Here is a 24,817-nt window from a genome sequence, read left to right as displayed (position 1 = left end):
AGAAAAAGAAGAAAGAAAGAGAAAGAAAGAAAAAGAAAAGAGAGAGAGAGAGAGAAAGAAAGAGAAAGAAAGAAAGGAAGAGAGAGAAAGAAAGAGAAGAGAGAAAGAAAAGAGAGGGAAAAAGAAAGAAAGGAAGGAAGGAAAGAAAGAAAGGGAAAGAAAGAAGAAATCAGAGTGTATTGGAGGAGGGAACAATTGAGTTCAGCCTTAAAATAAGCTTGTGGGAGTTCCCGTCGTGGCGCAGTGGTTAACGAATCCGACTAGGAACCATGAGGTTGCGGGTTCGGTCCCTGCCCTTGCTCAGTGGGTTAAACGATCCGGTGTTGCCCTGAGCTGTGGTGTAGGTTGCAGACGCGGCTCGGATCCCGCGTTGCTGTGGCTCTGGGGTAGGCCAGTGGCTACAGCTCCGATTGGACCCCTAGCCTGGGAACCTCCATATGCCGCGGGAGCGGCCCAAGAAATAGCAACAACAACAAGACAAAAAGACAAAAAAAAAAAAAAAAAAAAAAAAAAAAAGCTTGTGACCTGGTGATACACACTGTGCGTAGGTTGAGGCAGATGAGAGGGGCTGGGCAGGGCAGAACTGCGAGGCATGAAAGGTACACTCCGCAAAGAGAGCAGAGACCTGAGTGACAAAGCAAGGAACACGATGGTGACCAATCTCAGACTTGACATTTGGTTCCTCATATTCGGTGAGAGAAACACTACCAATTTGTAATGAAATCCCAACACTGGTTCAGTAATTGTTTCCAAAGTCCAAGAAATGTGTTATGCTAAACAGAGTACAAAGTGATTCAATTTTCTGTTATTTACCTGCATGTTTCCTCAGTGGGTGTTGAGGTAACAACTGGTAAATATTGTATAATTACTTCTTTTTTAATAATCTTTAAATATTTTACTAACATGAATAAGAAGAGCTACTTAGGAAAACGGAGACACGTAAATATTGATCTATTCATAGAGTTTTCACACAGCTCAAGAAGTTTACATCAAAGAGATAAAAAATAGTACACAAAACCTATATACTATTTATACAGAAAGATTCAGAAAAATCCAACTCTAGAAAGCAGGTCATATGGACTCACAGATTTCAATGAATACAAGAGAATCAAGGAGAAGCCACGTAAAGCCTTCTGCTGGGGCATAAAGGTAGAAACCAGTCCATGTAGTCAAGAAAAAGTTCTTTTTCCTCTTTATCTAAACATTTGCCTCCAGTCTGGGTTCAGAGAAAGATCCTAATCATTTGAACCAGTTGTCAGTCAAGGTCCCTTCATATTCACTTTCTTGGCCTCCAGTTCAGCTGGCTCTTGCAAGTGCCTGCTGCTCAGGCCTCAATCACTCCGGCATTCTGTGCACACAAGCCAGCATTCCTAGCCTCAACCTCCCCTTCCTCTTTATCAACAGCCGACACAGTGACACAGCTGCACATGCCCATCATGTCTTTAGTCCATTTGGTCACCATCACCTTCTTAGGAGGCTCTTGTTCCTGAGTATATATATTTATGTATTTTGTATTCCCCAAACCCTAGCCAAATGTGTCTACTGCTCCATATGCACGTCACATATCTCTGTCCTTCAAGACATTCAGCCCTCCAATGACACACAGTGTCTTCTGTGTTATAAAACTTGTGGGTGTGTCTGGCAGCATCGATCACACAGACCAATCCCAAGGCCTCATGGGTATTTTCTCTCACAGTCCAGCACCAAGACCAATTGGCAACAAAACCAGTAGCAGACATCAAGGGGCTGCTCACTGTTGTCACACTCTCCCCGGTAGGAGGTGCTGGAGCAGACTACTGACCAGGGCACCACTTTAGACGTAGTCCAGAGAAACAGCCCCAAAACTCAATGCCAAGAATCATGTATAGTTAATTCCACAGGAACACAATGCAATTTAAAGGGATAAAAGATAAATACGCAAGACTCTCCTACAGACAAATTAGGGCCCATTCATCCCTGGCTCTTGGACAGTCTCACATAAACAGAGAGCAATCAAGGGACTATGGTAAGGTCAAGACTTATTTGTACCTTTCCCCCCCCCTTCTTTTGACCACCCTGCAGCATATGGAGTTCCCGGGCCAGGGATGAGATGTGAGCTGCAGCTGTGACCTACTGCAGCTATGACAATGCCACTTAACCCACTGTGCTGGGCCAGGGATAGAATGAGTGCTGGCACTGCAGAGATGCCACTGCACCACAGCGGGAATTCCACCTTTAACTTTCAAGTGGAAAATATCCTCAATGCTCTTTAATTTGATCAATTGATCTATTAATCTATCTATCTATCTACCTTATAGTGGGAATTAGCAAATAGTTCTGCTCTGGTTCAGATAACATACCTACTCATAAATTAATTAATTCATTAATTAATTTATTTATTTATTTTTGGTCTTTTTGCCATTTCTTGGGCCGCTCCCTCGGCATATGGAGGTTCCCAGGCTAGGGGTCTGTAGCCGCCGGCCTACGCCAGAGCCACAGCAATGCAGGATCCGAGCCGCGTCTGCAACCTACACCACAGCTCACGGCAATGCCGGATCCTTAACCCACTGAGCAAGGGCAGGGATCGAACCCGCAGCCTCATGGTTCCTAGTCGGATTCGTTAACCACTGCGCCACGACGGGAACTCCTTTTTTTTTTTTTTTTTTTCTCCTTCCTACTCATACATTTAAAATACTGGCAAGATTTTCAGCTTTGTCAAGTACTAAGTCATCTTCAGTGAGGTTTTACTCCTGTTAAAACAGGAAAACACAATAATCTGGCTAGTTATTGGACTGAACAGTGCACACACAGAAAGACTGAGTAACTCTTGACTCACTGACAGAATGATCCATTATCTATGAAAATGCTATGCCTCAAAATTTGAGAAGTCAAATTACATCTTATTTTTGCCTAAGAAAACTCTAAAACTAGTTAAAATAACCAAATGGAAACACTCAAAATTAATGTAATTTATCATCTTCTGTGCCCAAACCAGGGAATGACAAATAAGGATATAGTAATTTAATTACTGAACATAAACTGCATCATTACATTATGGCCAAAAGGATACACACTGGATTATGGTTTTACAAATCAAAGCTGTTGTTGGTGGTGGTGGTTTTTTTTTTTTTTTTTTTTTTTTTTTGTCTTTTTTGCCTTTTCTAGGGCCGCTCTCGCGGTATAGGAGTCCCCAGGCTAGGGGTTGAATCGGAGCTATAACCGCCGGCCTACGCCAGAGCCACAGCAACTCGGGATCTGAGCCACGTCTGCGACCTACACCACAGCTCACAGCAACGCCGGATCCTTAACCCACTGAGCAAGGGCAGGGATCGAACCTGCAACCTCATGGTTCCTAGTTGGATTCATTAACCACTGCGCCACGACAGGAACTCCTACAAATCAAAGTTTACTTAAAACCGTAAGTTACAAAACCAAGTAATTTTCTCTAATATAAGAAATGTTGTGAACTCTAACCCCATTTACTCCCCATTTTACTGTTATGAATTAGAAATAAAAGTACCGGAGTTCCTGTCGTGGCTCAGCAGTTAGCAAACCCAACTGGCATCCAATAGGATGCAGGTTCAATCCCTGGCCTCACTCAGTGGGTTAAGGATTCAGCATTGCCATGAGCTGTGATGTAGGTTGCAAACGAGGCTTGGATCGTGCGTTGCTGTGGCTGTAGCATAGGCCGGTGGCTACAGCTCCAATTGGACCCCTAGCCTGGAAACCTCCATGTGCTGAGGGTGTGGCCCTAAAGAGACAAACACACACAAAAAAAAGACAACTCATTCGACCTTTTCATGAATGTCCCATTTGGGACTGCCTGATACTGAAGAAACAGAGGGATTGTTTTATAATGACAAGGGTTTTGAAATCCAATTATGGCCTTGCAAGGCCTCTGCCACACTTCGCCTCCATGAACGAATGAGTTTTTCTGAGACTAAATCATCCTCGTGAAGGCCTACTATCCCGAGGAGGGAAAAGTTACCTCCTACCTACTCATTTTTTCTCCCCAGGAGATGACTTAGAAATCTAGAATCCAGTCTGGTCCTAATTTATGGGGGAAGAAGACAGTCAGGCATTCCATCAGGTGCTTGGCCAGATTCTCCTTTGAGACTCACGGGAAAGAATCTTGGACAGGTCTATCAACTTGGCTTGAGCCATGGCAGGCACACAGCTGCAAAGGAATAAAGACCTAGTTTTTCTTTGCCCAGTTTCCTGGATAAAGTCAGTTTTGGTGCCCATGTTACAAGAGTGGCACCTAGAGCATTATCTATCCTTCAGTCTAAAGTGGCTAATACTTATAAACTGCTCTGCAGACAACACACCAAAAAGGACATAATTCCTCAAAACTGTAAGGCTGTAACGACTGCTACCACTATACCACTCCTATAAAAATACAGCATCAAAATTCTTCTAAAATCGGGAGTTCCCATTGTGGCTCAGCCAGAACAAATCTGACTAGTATCCATGAGGACACAGGTTCGATCCCTGGCCTTGCTCAGTGGGTTAAGGATCTGGTGTTGACATGAGCTGTGGTGTACATGCAGACGCAGCTCGGATCTGTCGTTGCTGTGGCTGTGGTGTAGGCCAGCAGCTGCAGCTCTGATTCAATCCCTAGTCTGGGAACCTACATATGCCCCAGGTACAGCCCTAAAAAGCAAAAAAAAATTTCTTCTAAAATTGGAGTTCCCGTTGTGGCTTAGGAGAAATGAACCTGACTAGTATCCATGAGGATGTGCGTTGGATCCCTGGCCCCCACTCAGTGGGTTAAGGATCCAGCACTGCTGTGAGCTATGATCCTAGATGCAGCTTCCATACAGCATTACTGTGGCTGCGATGTAGGCTAGCAGCTGCAGCTCTGATTCAACCTTTAGCCTGGGAATTTCCATAAGCCACAGGTACGGCCCTAAAAAGCAAAAAAAAACTTCTAAAAAGCTACTCACAGTTATTTTTCATACCTCATAAAAACAGACACCACATAATAGATCCCCTCATGTAATCATGTTTGAGAGGCAACATGGTAGAAACAATTCCAGTTTAGGAGCCAAAAAACTTGAGTTCTGATTCCAGTTCCATTGCAAATTCATTGCATAACAAGCTTTGGTCAAGTCACATAATTCTTTAGGCTTCAAATTTCATGTCTACAAAACAAATAAATCCTGATTTACATACTTCACAGGGCTGTTATGACTAGAATTATGTAAAAGGCCTCTGAAAATTATAGAGGATCATAAAACTGACCCTCAGTCTCTGCATATAATCTAATCATATAAACATCAAAAGCAACATTACTGCTTTCTAGTAGTCCATAATTCATGCAGGCAAAGAATAAGAATTCAAAATATAGGCGTTCCTGTTGTGGCTCAGTGGTTAATGAACCCAACTGATATCCATGAGGATGTGGGTTTGACCCCTGGCCTTGCTCAGTGGGTTAAGGATCTGGTGTTGCCATGAGCTGCAGTGTAGGTTGCAGACAGGGCTCAGATGCTGTGTGGCTGTGGCTGTGGCATACACTGACAGCTATAGCTCCAATTAGACCCCTAGCCTGGGAAATTCCATATGCCACGGGTGTAGCCCTAATAAGAAAAAGACCAAACCAAACAAAACAAAAAAACCCCATGACATACATATTTGATTGTGTATGTATATTTCTGAAAGTATATATCAAAATATTTAGTTTTGCGACATACCCTTTTGCACTTTTTGAATTTTGTATGATGTGAAAAAAAGGAAAAAAATTAAAAAAAGAAAAAAAGCCAAAGACAACTCTATTTTAAGACATAACTATAGACAACTTTGAAAATATGTGGAATATATCTTCATGATGGAGTCACCAAGGAAGTTTAATGATATGCTCTTCTCAGTGCATATTTTTCTCATTTTTTCTCTTCCACTGTCTATTTCATTTCAGATCAGGTGAGGAAACATGGGACATGTGCATTCTCTGGAACACGGCAAGTGGAAATCTGGCCCTGCTAAGAGTCCTACGCTGGTTATCTACTCTAAGAAAAGCACATTAACAATTTTATGGTCCATTTTTCCCAGTGTGGTCAACTTTTACATGGGTGTTTTAAAATGAGAGATGAAAACAAAATTCTCTGAAGAGCATTGTATGAATCATAAACAGAATGTCACACTTGTACACTGTTGGTGGAATTGTAAATTGGTTCAACAACTATGGAAACACTACAGAGGTGATTCAAAAATTTAAAAATAGAACTACCATACAATTCAGCAATTCAATTTCCAGGTATTTATCCAAAGGAAACAAAAATATTAATTTGAAAAGATATATGCACCCCTACGTCACTGCAGCATTATTTATAATAGCAAAGATATGGAAGCTAATTGCCCATCAACAGATGAATAAAGAAGATATGGTATGCACACGTGTACACGCGTGTGTGCACGCATATGTGTGTGTGTGCGCATGCACACCCACACACACACAGGAATATTACTCAGCCATAAAAAAGAATAAAATCTTGTCATTTGCAACAGTACGGATGGACCTAGAGTGTATTATCCTAAGTGAAATAAGTCAGGGAGTTCCCGTCATAGCTCAGTGGTTAATGAATCTGAATAAGAACCATGAGATTGCGGGTTCCATCCCTGGCCTTGCTCAGTGGGTTAAGGATCTGGGGTTGCCCTGAGCTGTGGTATAGGTTGCAGACGTGGATCAGATCCCGAGTTGCTGTGGCTGTGATGTAGGCCGGCAGATGCAGCTCTGATTGGACCCCTAGCCTGGGAACCTCCACATGCCGCACATGTGGCCCTAAAAAGACAAAAAAAAAGACAAAAGAAAAATAAGTCAGACAGATAAAGACAAATACTTTATGGTATAACTTATATGTGAAATCTACAAACACACAAATGGGAAGTTCCCGTCATGGCACAGTGGAAACCAATCTGATAGGAACCAAAACAAACAAACAAACAAAAAACCCACAAATGAACAAACATAACAAAACACAAACAGAATTATAGAGAACAAAAGATGTCTCCCAGAGGGAAGGAGGGTGGGAGAAGTAAAAAATAGATGAGGGAGAAGTTCCCGTCGTGGCTCAGTGGTTAATGAATCTGACTAGGAACCATGAGGTTTCAGGTTTGATCTCTAGCTTCGCTCAGTGGGTTAAAGATCCAGCGCTGCCATGAGCTGTGGTGTAGGTTGCAGATTCAGCTCGGATCCCGCGTGGCTGTGGCTCTGGCGTAGGCCGGCAGCTACAGCTCCAATTTAGACCCCTAGCCTGGGAACCTCCATATGCCCCGGGAGCGGCCCTACAAAAGGCAAAAAAGACCAAAAAAAAAGAGAGAAAGAAATAGATGAGGAAGATTAAGAAGTACAAATATTCAGTTGCAAAATAAATGTCATGGACGTGTACACTGTGGCGGATACAGTCAATAACTATGTAATATCTTTGTATGGTGAAGTATGTAACTGGACTTGTGGTGACCATTTTGCAATGTACAGAAACATCGAATCACTATGCTGTGTAACAGGAACATAGTGTTGTAGGTCTATTATACCTCAAGAACAAACACACGGGAGTTCCCACTGTGGCTGGGTGCGCTAAGGACCTGACGTAGTGTCCATGATGATGTGGATTCAATCCCAGACCCAGTCAGTGGTTTAAGGATCTGGCACTGCCAGAAGCTGCAGCTTTGATTTGACTCCTAGCCTGGGAACTTCCATATGGCGCAGGTGCAACAGTAAAAAAGAAACAACAACAACAACAAACAAGCACATAGAAAAGGAGATTAGATTTGTGGGTGCCTGAGAAGGAGGACAGGGATGAGGGGAGGGTAGAAGGAACTGGATAAAGGCAGTCCTGAAGTGCAAACTTGGAAGTTCCTGTGTGTGCAAGTTGCAATTGCGGCACACGTTCTATCAGTTATAAAAATGAATAAGGACTAGGGATGCAATGTATAACATAATAAATATAATGACAGCTGCCATAGGTTACATATGAAAGTTGTTAAAAGTAAATCCCAAGAGTTATCAGCACAAGGAAAAAAGTTTTCTGTTTATTTAACTTTATACCTCTATGGGATGATGTTCACTTAACTTTTGTGATAATCACTTCAGGATGAAAGTAAATCAAATCATTATGCTATATACCTTAAACCTATACAGGGCTGTATGTCAACTACATCTCAGTAAAACTGGAAACAAAAAAGTAACAGAACATCAACTTTAATACAGTATCCTTCATATTCTTTATTTGCCATCTCGGATGATTTGGAACAGCTGAATATAGGCACAAATGTGTCAAAATAGTGGGTACTATAGCCAAATGCAAAGTGAGAAAGGAGACTAAAATAGATTTCTAAACATCTGACAGTACTATTAATGTGTGTACCTAGTAAATCTGAAATGACTCTATCAATGTAGCTCATTACCTCCAATCCAACCATGCTACTTCTATGACTGTGAAAAGATAAAACCAAAAAAAAAAAAAAAATGGATATGAGATTAGAGGATGGGAGTTCTCTTGTGCCCCAGTGTGTTAAGGATCCGGCATTGTCACTGAGGCAACTCAGGTCACTGCTGTGACTCAGATTCCCATCCCTCGTAACTTTCGTATGCCATGCAGCCAAAAAAGAAAAAAAAAAAAAAATTTTAGGATGCAAAAAAAGGTCCTGAAATTAAATGTAATTTCTCATGTCCCATACTCAAGTATCTAAATATACCACATTTCTTCCATATGGGTCTGTGGCGAGTGCACTGTTTTCTTTGCTCTTTTCTTTTTTTTTTTTTTGCTTTTTAGGGGGATATGGAGGTTCCCAGGCTAGGGATTGAATCAGAGCTACAGCTGCCAGTCTACACCACAGCCACAGCAATACCAAATCCAAGCTGCATCTGTGACCTACACCGCAGCTCATGGCAATGCCAGATCTAAAACTTTAACCCACTGAGCCACAAAAGGAACTTCCAATACACTGTTTTCTTTAGCCTGAAGAGAAGCAAATAGGTCTGAACTACCAGATTGTGCAGAACCATTTCTGCATGACCCAGTTCAGATGACTGGTGCTGCTTAAGAGAACAGATGTGATTCAGGGACTGGCCCTCCACCAGAATTAAGAGAGTAACTACAGTGCCTAATTCTAAAGGATATGATAGATTGTCTTTTTTTTTTTTTTTTAAAGGGCAGCATATGGAAGTTCCCAGGCTAGGGGTCCAATCAGAGCTGTAGCCTCCAGCCTACGCCACAGCCACAGCAACACCAGATCCGAGCTGCATCTGCAACCTACACCACAACTCATGACAACACCGGAACTTTAACCCCCTGAGCAAGGCCAAGGATTGAACCTGAAATCTCATGGCTACTAGTCGGGTTCATTAACCACTGACCCATGATGGGAACTCCTGTAATTTTTTTTTTTTTTTTTGGGACTGTATCTGCAGCATGTGGAAGTCTCCATGCCAGGGACAGAACCTGAGTCACAGCAATAACACCACCAGATCCTTAACCCACTCCACTACCAGGGAACTCCAGGATGTGCTAGTTAAAGCAGGAACAGGCAGGAGATAAAAATTTGCACAACACATGCTGATCTCAACATCCATGACTTAACAAGAAATTTATTACACTGGTTATTAAGTTGGCCCTGCTTCCTAATTGAAGAAACAGTGCATAAGAATAGGAAATCAACATCCCTGATTTCAAACAATCTCTTCATTTGGGGCCATTAAAAATTCCTAAGTTTTCCTGACAGCGCATACAACTTACCAAAAAAACAAACAACTCAATTCAAAAATGAACAAAAGAACTAAACAGCCATTTCTCCAAAGACATAGAGATGGCCAAAAACACATGATAAGACACTCAACAGCACTAATTGTTAGAGAAATGCAAATCAAAAGAGGTACCACCTCACACCGGTCAGAATGGCCATCAACAAAAAGTCTACAAATAACAAATACCGAAGAGGGTGTGGAGAAAAGGGAACCTTGCTACACTGCTGGTGTAGCCACTATGGAAAATAGTATGCAAATTCCTTAAAAAAAAAAAAATAGAGTGTCCATGTGCTCTAGCAATCCTACTCCTAGGCATATAACCAGACAAAAGTGTAATTCAAAAAAGATACATGCACCCCTATATTCACTGCAGCACTATTCACAAGAGCCAAGACATGGTAACAACCTAAATGTTCACTAACAAATGAACTGATAAAGACAATGCAGTACATATATGCAATGGAATACTACACAGCCATAAAAAGAACAAAACACCATTCACAGCAACATGGATGCAACTTATCATGCCATGTGAGGTTAAATCAGAAAGCGAAAGACAAATACCATATGATATCACTTATATGTGGAATCTAAAATACAGCACAAATCAACCTATCTATAAAATGGAAACAGATTCACATACAGAACACATGTATGGTTGCTGAGGGGGTGGGATGGACTGGGAGTTTAGGGTTAATAGATGCAAACTCTTACATTTAGAATGGATCAACAACAAGGTTTTACCACATAGCACAGGAAACTATCCAATCTCTTGGGATAGAACATGATAGAAGATAATACAAGAAAAAGACTATGTATACACATTGTATGACTGGGTCACTTTGCTGTATAGCAGAAATTGACAAAACATTGTAAGTCAATTATACCTTCATTTTAAAAATATTTTAAAAATAAATAAAATAAAATGTGGCACAAATGAGCTTATCTACAAAAAAGAAACAGACCTGTGATTGCCAAGGAGGAGTGGGGGTAGGGGAGAGATGGATTGGGAGCTTGGAGTCCGCAGATGTAAGCTATTATACATGGAGGAACTAACTATATTCAATATCCTGTGATAAACCATACTAGAAAAGAATATGAAAAAGAATGTGCGCGTGTGTGTGTGCGCGCGCAACTGTGCTGAACAGAAACTAAATAAATTGATTTGTAGGTCAACTATACTTCAATAAAAAAAAATTCTGGAGTCCCTTTGTTAAGGAAATAGCATTGTCACTGCAGTGGCTTGGGTCACTGCTATGGTGTGCTTCTGTTATTGTTTAAAAACAGTTGACAAAAAAATTCCTAAAAATGTAAGTTATCTCTTCAATCTTTTCCCTGTTTCACCAATAGTGTATTTAGTAGAATTATATATTCTCTCTAAAAATTTCAGGAAAGGGAAAAAAAAGTGAATAGCGGATTCTTTTCCCAAAGATGACTAATGACCTTCACCTTAGAATTTAAGATTAAGCCATTCTAGAATATAATTAACTCCACCAAAATAGACCAGACACAACAAAAGTGTCTTACATCTGTGTATTGGCTTAAGGCTACAGTTTCCATTAATAACAAAATTCAAATTTTTTTTTCATATTTAGCTTCCTTTTTGCACGGTGAGAAAAGCAACTGACTAGAATACGAAATTGTTAATTCCTATTTCTATTCTACCAGTTAAACTATGATTTGGGAGAAGCCAATCATTAAATGCACCCTCTGCCATCAGAATACTTTAAATTTTAACTATGGTGAAAAGAAAAATGCATATTTTTTCACACCTTTCTCCCATAAAAATTAGAGCCATACTTATCTAAAGCCATCTGACAATTCTCACAATAGTTAACATCTGTGAAAAAATATCCACTTTCTACTAATGCAAGAATATAACTTTTAGTTTGGGACAAATTAAATAGTGATTTAATCCACTGATGACAACTTAAACTCGCATTTCAGAACACAAAAATAATTCAGAATAAAAAGTTCAAGTTTTTAAAAGTCACTAATCCAGTATTAGATTCTTCATGAGAATCTAAGTCCTATAGCTGATCCTGCATTCTGAAGATATCTGCTACAGGATACTTTTATTCAATCTGAAATTGAGTAAGAATTTCAAATCTATGTTCTAATTCTTCCTTAATGGAATTATGACATTACAGAGCAGGCAATGAAACGATAATTTTACTGGCATAAATCTGGCTTCAAGTTACACTTGTTTTGAAATCTTCTTAAAGGTATTAGATCCCAAGAGTTCCTGCTGTGGCTCCCTGACTAGTAACAAACCCGACTAACATCCATGAGATGCAGGTTCAATACCCGGCCCTGTTCAGTGGGTTAAGGATCCAGCGTTGCCATGAGCTGTGGGTAGATCAAAGACGCAGCTGGGATCTGGCGTGGCTGTGGCTGTGGCGTAGTCTGGGAGCTGCAGCTACAGTAAGACCCCTAGCCTGGGAACTTCTACATGCCACAGGTGCAGCCCTAAAAAGAAAAAAAAAAAAAAAAAGAATCCTAATAAAATAAATTATTGGTTGATTGGCAGAATTTTTCTTCTTCAGATAACTTACATTTAAGGAAGTTCCTGGAAGGCAGTAATTACATCCTGGGATACACTACTAGGCATACACAGGCATTCTACATGCAGTCGTTACTCGGTTGACAGAAATTCAATTTAACGTCTTGGCTTCCAAAGGCACACTGTCAGTTACTGGGGTCAGAATGAAATCAACAACTTCTCCCAACCTTTTTCCTTTTTTGGTCTATTTTTCACTTTTCATTTTAATATCAATTCCCTAACAAAGCACCAAATTAAGCCTGATATTATGCAATGACTTTAAGATGGACAGAACAAGAAATTATTAAATAAGGATGTCAAAGAGCACTATTCTTAGAACACTAAATGCACTATTATTTCTCTTAATTGATGGCACAGAACTAGGATGAAGAAGGAAAGAATTATCAAGCACGACATTTCTGGAGATTCTCTACACATCACAAAAGGAATTCATCACCATTATTTATTTAAATCCAATTCCATCAGGAGAAACTGCTCATCCTCAGATGAAGATTTTAGAAATGACTAAGAAAAAACACTTCATACAAATAAATACCAATGGATTAGATCTGGAGGGGACAGAGAAAGAGAGGGAAGGAGGGAGAGAGAGAGAGAGTTAAGGAGGGGGGGAGAGAGAAATGTTTTATTAAAGTTTAGGGCAAACCTCAAAGTTCAGAAAATAAACTTTGGTACACATGTACAGATAGTAAAAGTATTACGTAATAAGCAGATGGTCAATTTCCAACCAAGTACATTTGGGAATGTGAAGGGATATTTTTATTCATCAAAACGACTTGGGCTGGGAGGGGGGCAACTTTGGCACTTAGAGGGTAATGTTTTAAATATGATTTACTGCTTTTAAAAACAGTAATTCAGGGAGTTCCCATCATGGCCCAGTGGTAACAAACCCAACTAGCATCTGTGAGGACTTGGGTTCGATCCCAGCCCTCGCTCAGTGGGTTAAGGATCCGGCACTGTTGGGAGCTGTGGTACAGGCTGCAGACACGGCTCGGATCCAGCATTGCTGTGGCTGTGGTGTATGTAGGCCAGCAGCTATCGCTCCAATCTGACCCCTAGCCTGGGAACTTCCATGCACCTTGGGTACAGCCCTAAAAGTACAACAACAAAAAAAAAAAAAAAAAAAAAAAGTAAATACATACTGCCATTCCTTTTTGGGGGGCGGCATGTAGAAATTCGCACTCTAAGGAATAAACCCATGCCACATCAGCAACCCAAGCCACAGCAGCGAATGCTGGATCCTTAACCTGCTGCACCACAAGAGTATTCATTCATTTAAACTTAATAAAAGCTGCCTCAATGTTACTGGTCAAACAGTTTTAAGCAGACCTTCAACTTTTTATATAAATACAAAACATAGAAAGAGGCTGGTATGTTAAACATCCTTCAATGCACAGGACAGTACTGCACAAGGAGGAAAGGTTCCTCAAAATGCCAAAACCAAACAAAAAAAGGAAAAGAAAAAAAAAGGAGTTCCCTTATGGCTCAGCAGGTTAATGATCCAGCATTGTCACCGCTGTGGCTCTGGTTATAGCCGTGGCATGTTCAACCCCTGGCCTGGGAACTTCTGGGAACTGCATGCTGTGGGCACAGTCCCTCTAAAAATGCCAAAAAGGAGTTCCCGTCGTGGCGCAGTGGTTAACGAATCCGACTAGGAACCATGAGGTTGAGGGTTCGGTCCCTGCCCTTGCTCAGTGGGTTGACGATCCGGCGTTGCCGTGAGCTGTGGTGTAGGTTGCAGACACGGCTCGGATCCCGCGTTGCTGTGGCTCTGGCGTAGGCCGGTGGCTACAGCTCCGATTCAACTCCTAGCCTGGGAACCTCCATATGCCGCGGGAGCGGCCCAAGAAATAGCAACAATAACAACAACAACAACCAAAAAGACAAAAGACAAAAAAATAAAATAAAATAAAATAAAAATGCCAAAAACATTCTTGCTAAAAAACACGGATTTAAACCATGTTCCTATCGACTAACATCTCAAAAGGTAAAGTACCTGTAGATTCTTATTCTAGAATATTTAAATATAAGGCACCTGCATTACTAACAAAATATTTTACCATATTCAAATAAAAATATATAAATTTCCAAAATTTTAACTTTGAAAAATCAAACATGACTATTAGATGTTCAGATTTTAGACATAATATAAAATATTTAAAGAGATTTTTTTCAGTTACTTGTCACTTAGCTTGAACCAAATTTCTGAGGGTTTTTTTTTGGTCTTTTTGCCTTTTCTAGGGCCGCTTCTGTGGCACATGGAGGTTCCCAGGCTAGGGGTCACCAGCCTATGCCAGAGCCACATCAACAAGGGATCCAAGCCACATCTGCAACCTACAACACAGCTCACGGCAATGCTGGATCCTTAAACCACTGAACAAAGCCAGGGATCGAACCAGCAACCTCATGGTTCCTAGTTGGATTCGTTAACCACTGCGCCACAACGGGAACTCCACAAATTTCTGAGCTTTAAGCAAATTTTTTTTTTTTTTTTTTTTTTTGGTCTTTTTTTGCTATTTCTTGGGCCGCTCCCGCGGCATATGGAGGTTCCCAGGCTAGGGGTTGAATCGGAGCTGTAGCCACCGGCCTACGCCAGAGCCACAGCAACGCGGGATCCGAGCCGCATCTGCGACCTACACCACAGCTCACGGCAACGCCGGATCGTCAACCCACTGAGCAAGGGCAGGGACCGAACCCGCAACCTCATGGTTCCTAGTCGGATTCGTTAACCACTGCCCCACGACGGGAACTCCTAAGCAAATTTTTTTTGACAGACCGGACAATAACATGCATAAGGACTTAGCTGTAATGTCAAAGTATTTTATTTTTCTTTGAGTCTTTAAAAATTATAATTATGGGAGTTCCTGTTGTGGCCCAGTGGGTTAAGAACCTGAGTAGTATCCATGAGGATGCAGGTTCAATTCCTGGCTTCACTCAGTGGGTTAAGGATCCAGCACTGTCACAAGCTGCTGTGGAGGTCACAGATGTGGCTCGGATCTGTCATTGCTGTGGTTGAGGCATAGGCCAGCAGTTGCAGCTCCAATTCCACCCCTAGCCTGGGAACTTCCATGTGCCACAGGTACGACCCTAAAAAGACAAAAAAAGAAGAAAGAAAAGAAAGTGTAATTACAGGGGCTGTCTCAAGGTACAACCGTAGTGGAGTTCCTCTGTGGCTCAGTAGGTTAAAGACCCAGTGTGGTACTGCAGCAGCTGAGGTCACTGCTGTGGCACAGGTTTGATCCCTGTCCCAGGAACTTCTATATGCTGCAAACACAGCCAAAAAGGGAAGAAAGAAAAAAAAAAGGTACAACCATAATATACTTTATATCTTGCCAGTAAAGCATTGCTTTGAATTATAATCTGCTCATATGTTCTTGGAGGGTGGAATTTTGTCTACTCCTATACAATTAGCACTGTAAATGCTCACTAATATTTGCTTCAGGAATAACTAAAGTTACTGAACACTACAATCTGTAGGATGAACAAAACTTAGCTGTGTGCCTTTATTTTCAGAAGAATTAGCTAATTTTATAACTGGAAAGACTTAACAGTAATTTCATAAGGTTGAGAAATGTTTGGATGAAAGTTATGCTCCAGCATAAAAGAGAACAGGCAGAGGACAGTTATTTGGAAAACAAAGTACATCTATTCAACAAAGGACAAAATACACAGGCGTGAGGAGAAGAGCAAGCATCCCCTTTCTTTTTGTCATATTCTAAACTCTTTCCATCACCCAGGATGACAAATTTCAGCCCATCTTCCAACACTTACACCAACACCTAAGATCAATATCGCAAACTCTCTTCCTTTTGGATATTTGGTCAGGGGATTGGGTGAGTAGGAGAGGAAGAGATTATCATCAAAAAAGGAGATAGCTATGGAGGGGTACCAGCAGTTAAGGCGCACTAAAAAACATTTATTGACTGCAACTAAAAAGTATTTTTCCTTTCTTATAAAAGTCATTCAAAAGTTTCGTTTTGAGGTTGGGTAAGAGATTCCATAAAGTTTTGAGTATGTGTTTTCATAATGTGGTCAGCATTAAAGCTGGTAGGAAAAGAGGCTACAAGACTCAGCTGATAGGATGTCCTGGCATCTTATTGTATCTTGGTCAATAGGCTGGCTTAAAAGGATGAGCATATGGGGAGCAGCGGCTCTGCTTCGTGCCAGGCAATGTCTCCACAGGGTGTGGGTTTCCTAGTATAACAGCAGTCGCACCATATGGTGCTGCTTTTATTGGCATGGACAGGACAGAAGCTGCCAAAAACTGAATGTGCTATTTTGGTCTATAAAACGTGATAAATCCCAAATTTAAAACATAAGAATGTTAATTTAAAAAGATTTTTTTAATTTTAAGATTTAAAAAATATTGGACTCTTTTTTTTTTTAAGCCGCACCCCAAGGGATGTGGAAGTTTCTGAGCCAGGGAACAAACCTGAACCACAGCAGCGACCTGAGCCACAGCAGTGACAATTCCAGACCCATAAGCTACTGTGCCACCAGGGAATTCCAAAAATACAGGACATTTATAACTTAAGCCTCCACTGGGTAACAGCTCTCAGTCTTTGAAATAAGACAAAGACTCAAACAAAAGTCAAGAAACAGGGAATAAGCTTGGCAACAATTCTTTCAAAAAATTTTTTTGAAGATTTAAACAAACCTCTCCACAGTTATACTATAAACATAAAGCTGCAATATACAGAATCAGCTTTTGGAATACTATGTTTTGATAACATCAAACACGGGCAGAAGATGGGAGAAGCTGAAAGATGGTTCATAGCGACTTCAAGTGTGTGCATAGTGACACACCTTCAACTTTTCAAATAAATTGATCTTATGTTTGAATTTAGACCCACCTTGGAAATATTCATGTCGAATCCATAGACAAAACTATTTAACCCTTACAAACTCAGCCCTAGATTTGAGTAACTAGGTCTAAGATTCTAAAAATTTCAAATGGTATATTGAGGCTGCTAACATTACTAACAGAAAGGCAATTTTTGAGCTTCCACACTTGTTCCAATGCTCACCATTCCCCCAAGCCTGCTTCTTTTTCCTGAATTAGGTTAATTATAAGTAATAAAAATAGCTTTTAGCTTTCCCTGAGCTGACAAAATGGGTTTTACAAACTGCTTTATATAAGGCAAGAAAAATTTTAAGATAAGGACCAGGTTAAATCTAAAATGATGAGAACTCCATTTACCTGCATGTTCAATTCCATGAACAACAATAAACACAAATTATCTAGATAAGATGAACCATAAACTCAAATAACATTCAACTAAAGAGGGCTCTGGGAGTTACTCTTCGGGGCAGGGGGGTTAAGGATCTGCTGTTGTCACGGCAGCAGCTCATGTCACTGCTCTGGCCCAGGTATGATCGCTGGCCCTGGTCAAGGAACTTCTGCATGCTGTGGGTGCAGCCAATAAAGAAATAAATAACCCCACATGCAGAATATTCATCCAAGCAACTGTGGTTCTCAAAGTGCATCAGTACCTGCAAATGCTTGGACCTACTGGATCTGTATTCTAACCAAGGCTTCCAGGGGATGTGACACCTCGAGTTTAAGAACCACTGAGGCAACAGTACTTGGGCTTTTGACACGAGAAAGACAAAGAACGCCAAATAGAGATCACAACTGCCAAAAAGTAATTTAACAATTTTGCTTTGTTCTGTCATACTCGCTGTTGTAACTTCTTGAGAATATTAATGCCTGAAAGATATAAATTAATCAGAGGACTATGACAGGAAGAAATGAGAAATGCTTTTTGGGTTTTACAGAATTGTATCTTCTCATCCCTTCAAAATCTTTTATTTTTTTTTAATAAAAGGAAATACAACTTTAACGTGTCGGCTGATTAGTGTGCACATGTGTGGGCTGGGGGCCATAAGGGACTTGTCTTTAGGTGTCACGCCAAAGGCTACAATGATGTTATACAGCTAATTTCAGAAGTATGAGATAAATCATGCACTTAGAGAACTACTGGGGAGAGAATGATGGATACGTGTTTCACAAATATTTACCCCTAGTCTGTGGCTTGCCATTTCATTTTCTTGATAGTGCTTTTTAAAGAGCAGAAATTTTAATTTTTATGTAATCAAATTTATCTATTTTTTCTTTTTAGAGTTAGTGCTTTTATGTCTTAAGAACTCCCTGCCTACTCCAAGTTGATGAATATTCTGTATCTTCTAGAATTTTTAGTTTTAGTTTGTTAAAAAAAGAGATAGCAGGCTCAAAATGGAGTCACTTGTCCTAAGCTCCACATCAGCAAATCAAGACTTACTACCTAACCATGAAATTCCCATTGTAGGTCAGCCAGTTAAGAACCCGACTAGTGTCTGTGAGGATGTGGGTTCAATTCCTGGCCTTGCTCAGAGGGTTAAGGATCCGGTGTTGCCATGAGCTGTGGTATAGGTTGCAGACTTGGCCTGGATCCCGAGTTGCTGTGGCTGTGGCGTAGGCCTGTGGCTACAGCTTCGACTGGACCCCTAGCCTGGGAACCTCCATATGCCGCAGGTATGGCCCTAGAAAAGACAAAAAAAAAAAAAAAAAGTTAAAAAAAGACTTACTCCCTAACCTGACAGCAGTTTCAGCCTTTAAGAGGAATGGAAACTTTATCCAGTCAATCTGGTCAATAACTGGTCAGCACTATTGAGGTCATCCACCCCACAGACCCCTTCTGCCCCCTAAAGGAAAGTGACCTTCCTAAAACAACCCACTCTTTCCTATAAACTTCCTTTTCCCACCCACTTTTGCCTATAAAAGCCTTTGATTTTGCACAGCTCCTCAGAGCTCCTTTCTCTTTGCTGGATGGGATGCTGTCCTGTTCACAAATAAAGCCAGTAAGATCTTTACATTTTACTCAGTCAAAGTTTAACAAAGTTTTAAGTTTATACCTATAATCCATTTCCAGCATTTTTATGAAGGTATGAGGTAGGGCCATTTCCAGCATTTTTATGAAGGTATGAGGTAGGGCTGAAGTTAAATTTTTTTTCCATATAAAACCAACAGATTCCTCAACAGATTGTGCTCAAACATCTATCCTTTCCCTTTTGATTGGCATCTTTGTTAAACATCATATGATCCTGTAGGCAGATAGGGTACAGGGTCCCAAGAAGAAAAGAACCAGATATAGCTTTTTTTCCGACATAAAAGGAGGCATTTTTGGCCTAAGTCTGGCCACAATGCTTGCCCTAGAATAGGTCTTAGTAATCAATGATCTTAGGGGAACAAAGGAATACAGCAACAGAGGAAAAGCAGACCAGAAACAACAATTCAACAATAAAAGAGTCTAGCTCCTCCTGGAAGGACATAAACAATCTGATACATATCTTGAACTGTTCCACAAAAACTAAGGCCCCCATTCAAGTGGAGAATGGCAACTACATGTTAAGAAACCCAAACTGGTCAATACCTAAGGAATTGTAATGTTGACCTTTTCTGACCCTCACGACTCTAATCAACTCAAGCCTGGACTCAACATCTGCCTCAATTCTATGCTGACTTCTCTACTCATGCCCCCTCATGAATCTGCATGTACCTTTAGCTTGAAACTTCCCCAATTTTGCTGTTCTGGGAGACACTGCTTTGAGAAAGATCCCTGGAGTTCTCCTTACTTGCTGCAAGTAATAAATCCTTCCTCTTCCCAGTCTTTGGTTTGGTTATCTTTTGGCTTGACACCCACCAAGAGGCAAAACCAGTCTGCAAGTAACAATCAAACACGTGGACCTTTTTATCAACTTTCTATTCTGAACCACTTATCTTAGAGAGATAGACAGTATTTTAGCCTAGGGGCCACATACAGTCTCCGTTATGCTCAATCTGGTAACTGCAGACCAAAAGCAGCCTTAGGGAATATGTAAACCAATAGGTTGAGCCCTGTTCCAAATAAAATTTTACTTACAAAATATACAGCCACTTTGTGGACTCCATATTTACAAGTTTATCTTTCTGACAATACCATACTGTCTTGATTACTTTCCAGGAAATCTTTTTTAAAGTGCTGAAATACAAGTAACGCAAGTAGTCCAATTTTATTCTTCTTGTTCAGCTATTTTAGCTATTCCAGTTCACTTGCATTTCCATCTAAATTTTAAACTCAGGGAGTTCTCACAGTGGCTCAACAGTTTTCGAACCTGACTAGGATCTATGAGGATATGGGTTTGATCCCTGGCCTCACTCAGTGGGTTAAGGATCCAGCGATGCCATGAACTGTGGTATAGGTTGGAGACATGGCTCAGATCTTGTGTTGCTGTGGCTGTAGTGCAGGCCAGCAGCTGTAGCTCCGGTTTGACCCCCAGCTTGGGAACTTCCATATGGCACAGGTGCAGCCCTAAAGCCCTAAATAAATAAGTAAGTAAATAAGTAAGTAAAATAAATAAATAAATAAATAAATTTTAGACTCAACTTATAAGGTTTTCTATCTCATAGCTCCCCCCCCCAAAAAAATCTGCTGGGATTTTGGTTGGGATTGCACTGGAGTGATCTGCAGGTCTTCCAAATCCAGAAATAACATTATCTCTTTCTGTTTAGTTGGATCTTCACTTTTGTGGACAAAGAATGTTGCCTGTCATTCCAGTAAAAAACAAATGTGGCCACCACCAAGCCATCAGACACTGCAGCCCCTCCTCCTTCCACAATGTGCTCTAAGGGGAATTCAGGATGGAGAAAAAACAAGATACTGGCCCTAGATGAGTTAAGATGTATACCTAAGGAATAATTCTTTTTTTTTTCTTTCTTTCTTTTTTTTTTTTTTTTTTGCTATTTTAGGGCTGTGCCTTCAGCATACGGAGGTTCCCAGGCTAGGGGTCAAATCGGAGCTGTAGTCACTAGCCTGTGCCACAGCCACAACAACACAGGATCCAAGCCGAATCTACAACCTACACAGCTCACAGCAATGCCAGATCCTTAACCCACTGAGCAAGGCCAGGGATCAAACCTGCATCCTCATGGATCCTAGTCGGGGTCATTAACCACTGAGCCACGAACGGAACTCCAATATTTTTTTTTCTTTTTTTTTTTTTTATGGCTGCACCTGAGGCATGTGGAAGTTCTGGGACAGGGACTGAATCTGAGCCACAGTTGTGACCTATGCTTTAATCCACTGTACCAGGCTGGGGATCAAGCCCATGCCTCCTTAGTGCCCCAAGCCGCTGCAGTCAGAGTCTTACCTCACTGTGCCACAGCGAGAACTTTTTCTTTTTTAAAGGAATAATTTCAATGGGTCTAGATGCTAGTAGCATCTTCCCATACAGAGAAAAGCTATAAAATCATTAACTTGAAATGTCTGTTTTTTGTGATTAGTAGTAATCTTCTGAGGTTCAACTACGTAATTCTTTTTCAGCAAATACTCCTACATATCGTGGCTCCTTCCTTAACTCTTTAAAACAGTCTGAGAAGTTGTTGTGAGAGTTTCTCTCCTGGGCTACAGACCTCAGTAAGGTCACAAAGTAAAACATAACTTGCAAAAAGACAAAAACATAACTTGCAATTTTAGGTTGTGCGTATTTCTTCAGTCAACACTTAATCTTTGAGTAAATTTATCCTTATGTATCGTTTTCAATGCAAATTTTAATCTCTACCAACAACATAAAAACAAAGCAGAGCTTATTTCTCTGTAATACCAACTCTCAAATTCTGCTACAATGTCAATTTAGTTCTGACACGGTGAAATAAAATTCGTATTTTATGGCAAGACAAGAAAAATTTAAGCATAAAAAACTGTCTCTGCCCTTTGGTCTCCTCTCCCCCCACTACTGTGTGCTGTGTATCCGCATTATGCACCAATCAAACCTCCCCCAGCAGCAGAAAGACCTGCTCAACCATGAAGAGCGACATTCTCCTAGCATCAACAAGACAACCCCTTAAAAGATAGCATTCCTTCTTGATCTTGTAAGGGGCTATGTTTAGATCAAGATTGTGTAAACCGTCAATAATACATCGTTTAAGAGCTCCTGCTCTGGTGCAGTAGGTTAAGCATCCCACTACAGGGCCTCAGGTCAATGTTGAGGTGCAGGTTCGATACCCTGCCCAGAACAGTGAGTTATGGATCAGGTGTTGCTGCAGCTGTGGTGTAGGTGGAAGCTGTGACTCAAATTCTATCCCTGGCCCAGGAACTTCCATATGCCATGGATTCAACCACAAATAAATAAATAAATAAATAAACATCATTTAATGTACAGCACTGTTTAAAAAAAACTTTTATAGCTGTTTTGACTTCTAATGGGTGGTACAGTTCTTGAAGCTTTCTGAGATGCTCTTCCGGGTTATAATCCTCCAATTTAGCTCAAAGAAAGTTTTCCACTTCTTTCATATACTGACTACTGATTAATTTTCATCGTCATACTACCTGGAAGTCGAGGGCTCTGTTTCACAAGACTGCCCTTAATTCAGATGCCCAGTCCTGAGTCCCAGGTCTCAAGGACACTTGTAATTCTAACTTAGCTACAAATTTGAGGGGGCCCCATCACCTCCTCCTCAAGTATGATAATTCTGTAGACCACATTACAGAACTCAGGAAAATACTTTACATACATTGGCCAGTTTATTATAGAAGATACAGCTCGGGAACAGGCGAATGGAAGGGATACACAGGGCAAAGTGAGGGAAGGAGCCACAGAGCCCTGGTGTCCACTCAGGGCACATCATCCTCCCGCCACCTTGATCTGCTCACCAATACAGAAGCTCCCGCAGGTCTTCTAGTTGGAGTTTTTATAAAGCTCAGTCTCCAGTCAGCCATCCCACCCCTTCCTTGGAGGCTAGTGGGTGGAAGTGAAGTTCCAACCTTCAATCATTCCTTCAGGTGACCGGCCCATCCTCTGAGCTCTCCCCCAGGGGGCCAATCTTAAGTCATTTCATTAGCATAAACTCTAATATAATGAAAGGGACTTTTTATGAAGTAACAAAAGAATTCCTACCGCTCTGGAAATTCCAAGGATTTTAGGAACTCTGTGCCAGAAACTGAGGACAAGGACCAATTACATATTTTTAATTATATTACACTCTTAAAAAATGAGGGAAACCTGGTTCCTTAGAAAATATGCCACTAGTTCACCAGTGCAGAAGCGCAGTGATGTATATGAGGTGGATGCTCAGGCTCTGCTACAACTGCCTTTTAAAAAACCAAAATCAGCTTGGGGCATTTCAGGCACAACAGGGGCCCAGAAGAAAGTGAGTAGTTTCATTTGGGATTTGTCTGTAGAGTGTCTCCAGTAGCCACACCTCAGCCACGCCTCAGCCTCAGTATAGTTAGTATGGGCTACATACAATTCAGGAAGAACTTTCCATTCTCCCAGACAACCTCACTAAATCCAACTTTTACTTCCTCTTCCTCTATGAGAGAGAAATTTTCTCTCAATTAAGTTTATGGTTGAGTCACAGTACTTTGTTTTATCTTTGTTCACAATGTGTTTTGACAGACTCTCGGTTATCAGTATTAACTAAATAAAGGGCATTTTTCTGGAACATTCTTTGAAATATTGACTCCATAGGACAGTTTCCATTCCAGTTCTCACACTTTGCCAAAATTTTGGTCCTCTCATAGCTGTGAAAAGCTGAGTTTTCACTGTATATCCAAATTCAATAATTTGGGAAAAAACAGCTCTTAAAGAAGGAGCCATGTGATAATAGCAGGAGTCACATATACAAAGATACAAATTATCAACATAGATTGATTATGGGATTATTAAAAGTCCTCAACCAGATCATTCCTTTGTGGTGCACAGGGTTAAGAATCCGGCATTGTCACTGCAGTGGTTCAGGTCACTGCCGTGGCATGGGTTCAGTCCTTGGCCTGGGAACTTCCACATGACAGGAGCACAGCCAAAAAAAAAAAGTCTTCAAACAAAGAATATGTCTGCAACATTCTCAATCATGGCAACATAGTTAACCATGGCAAACCTCAGTCTTTAAGAACCAGGTACAACACAAAATAGTCATTATAAGAGATACTTAAGTATTATTATTTGAACAAAATTAGTCTTGAGGAAAAAAAAACCAATTTGTACAATTTCTCAGTATTACTTATTAAACCTGACTTTGTTCAAAAATGATTTAAGACAGATTTCCTTCAATAAATGGGTTGAGATTCCTACACTTTTTGCAATATATTACTACTAAATATCAATTTAAGTTGGTCACTGAAAGTCAGATGAGACATCATTCAAGATGTCATGATGAAAATGACAAGTCAAGGAAAGAACTATGTTATACCCAGGAACTATGGTAAACGCCATGAATAAAATTATCCTTTGATGGATGTATCTTATTAATATTCATTTCCTCAACTTGCAAATTCAATGGCATCATTGCTTGTCACTTTAACTACATCTCTGCTCAACAGTGGACCTGTTGATAGATACCTCAATAATGATGAGATGCTAATATAAAAAGATGTAATTTATTTTACAGGATTTTGTGGTAAAATGGGAAAAAATCAATTAAAAAAGTTACACCTGTGCTCAGAAATACTACTAAATGGACTATCCTTACATACTGAGCAGATGATCACTGCGGAGGTTTAGAAGTTCACAAATTACAA

At 40.6% G+C, this 24,817-nt stretch overlaps 1 protein-coding gene and 1 pseudogene across 1 annotated transcript in view; both read right to left on the bottom strand.

Moving 5' to 3' along the window:
* GLG1 (golgi glycoprotein 1) overlaps positions 1 to 24,817 on the bottom strand; it is a 153,659-nt gene that overhangs the window by 81,719 nt on the left and 47,123 nt on the right.
* On the bottom strand, positions 523 to 2,461 carry LOC110260915 (annotated as a pseudogene).

This window comes from Sus scrofa, chromosome 6, assembly GCF_000003025.6.
Source record: "Sus scrofa isolate TJ Tabasco breed Duroc chromosome 6, Sscrofa11.1, whole genome shotgun sequence".
Taxonomy (NCBI): Eukaryota; Metazoa; Chordata; class Mammalia; order Artiodactyla; family Suidae; genus Sus; species Sus scrofa.
The sequence above is the reverse complement of the archived record's forward strand: the minus strand, read 5'-3'. Positions and strand labels throughout refer to the sequence as shown.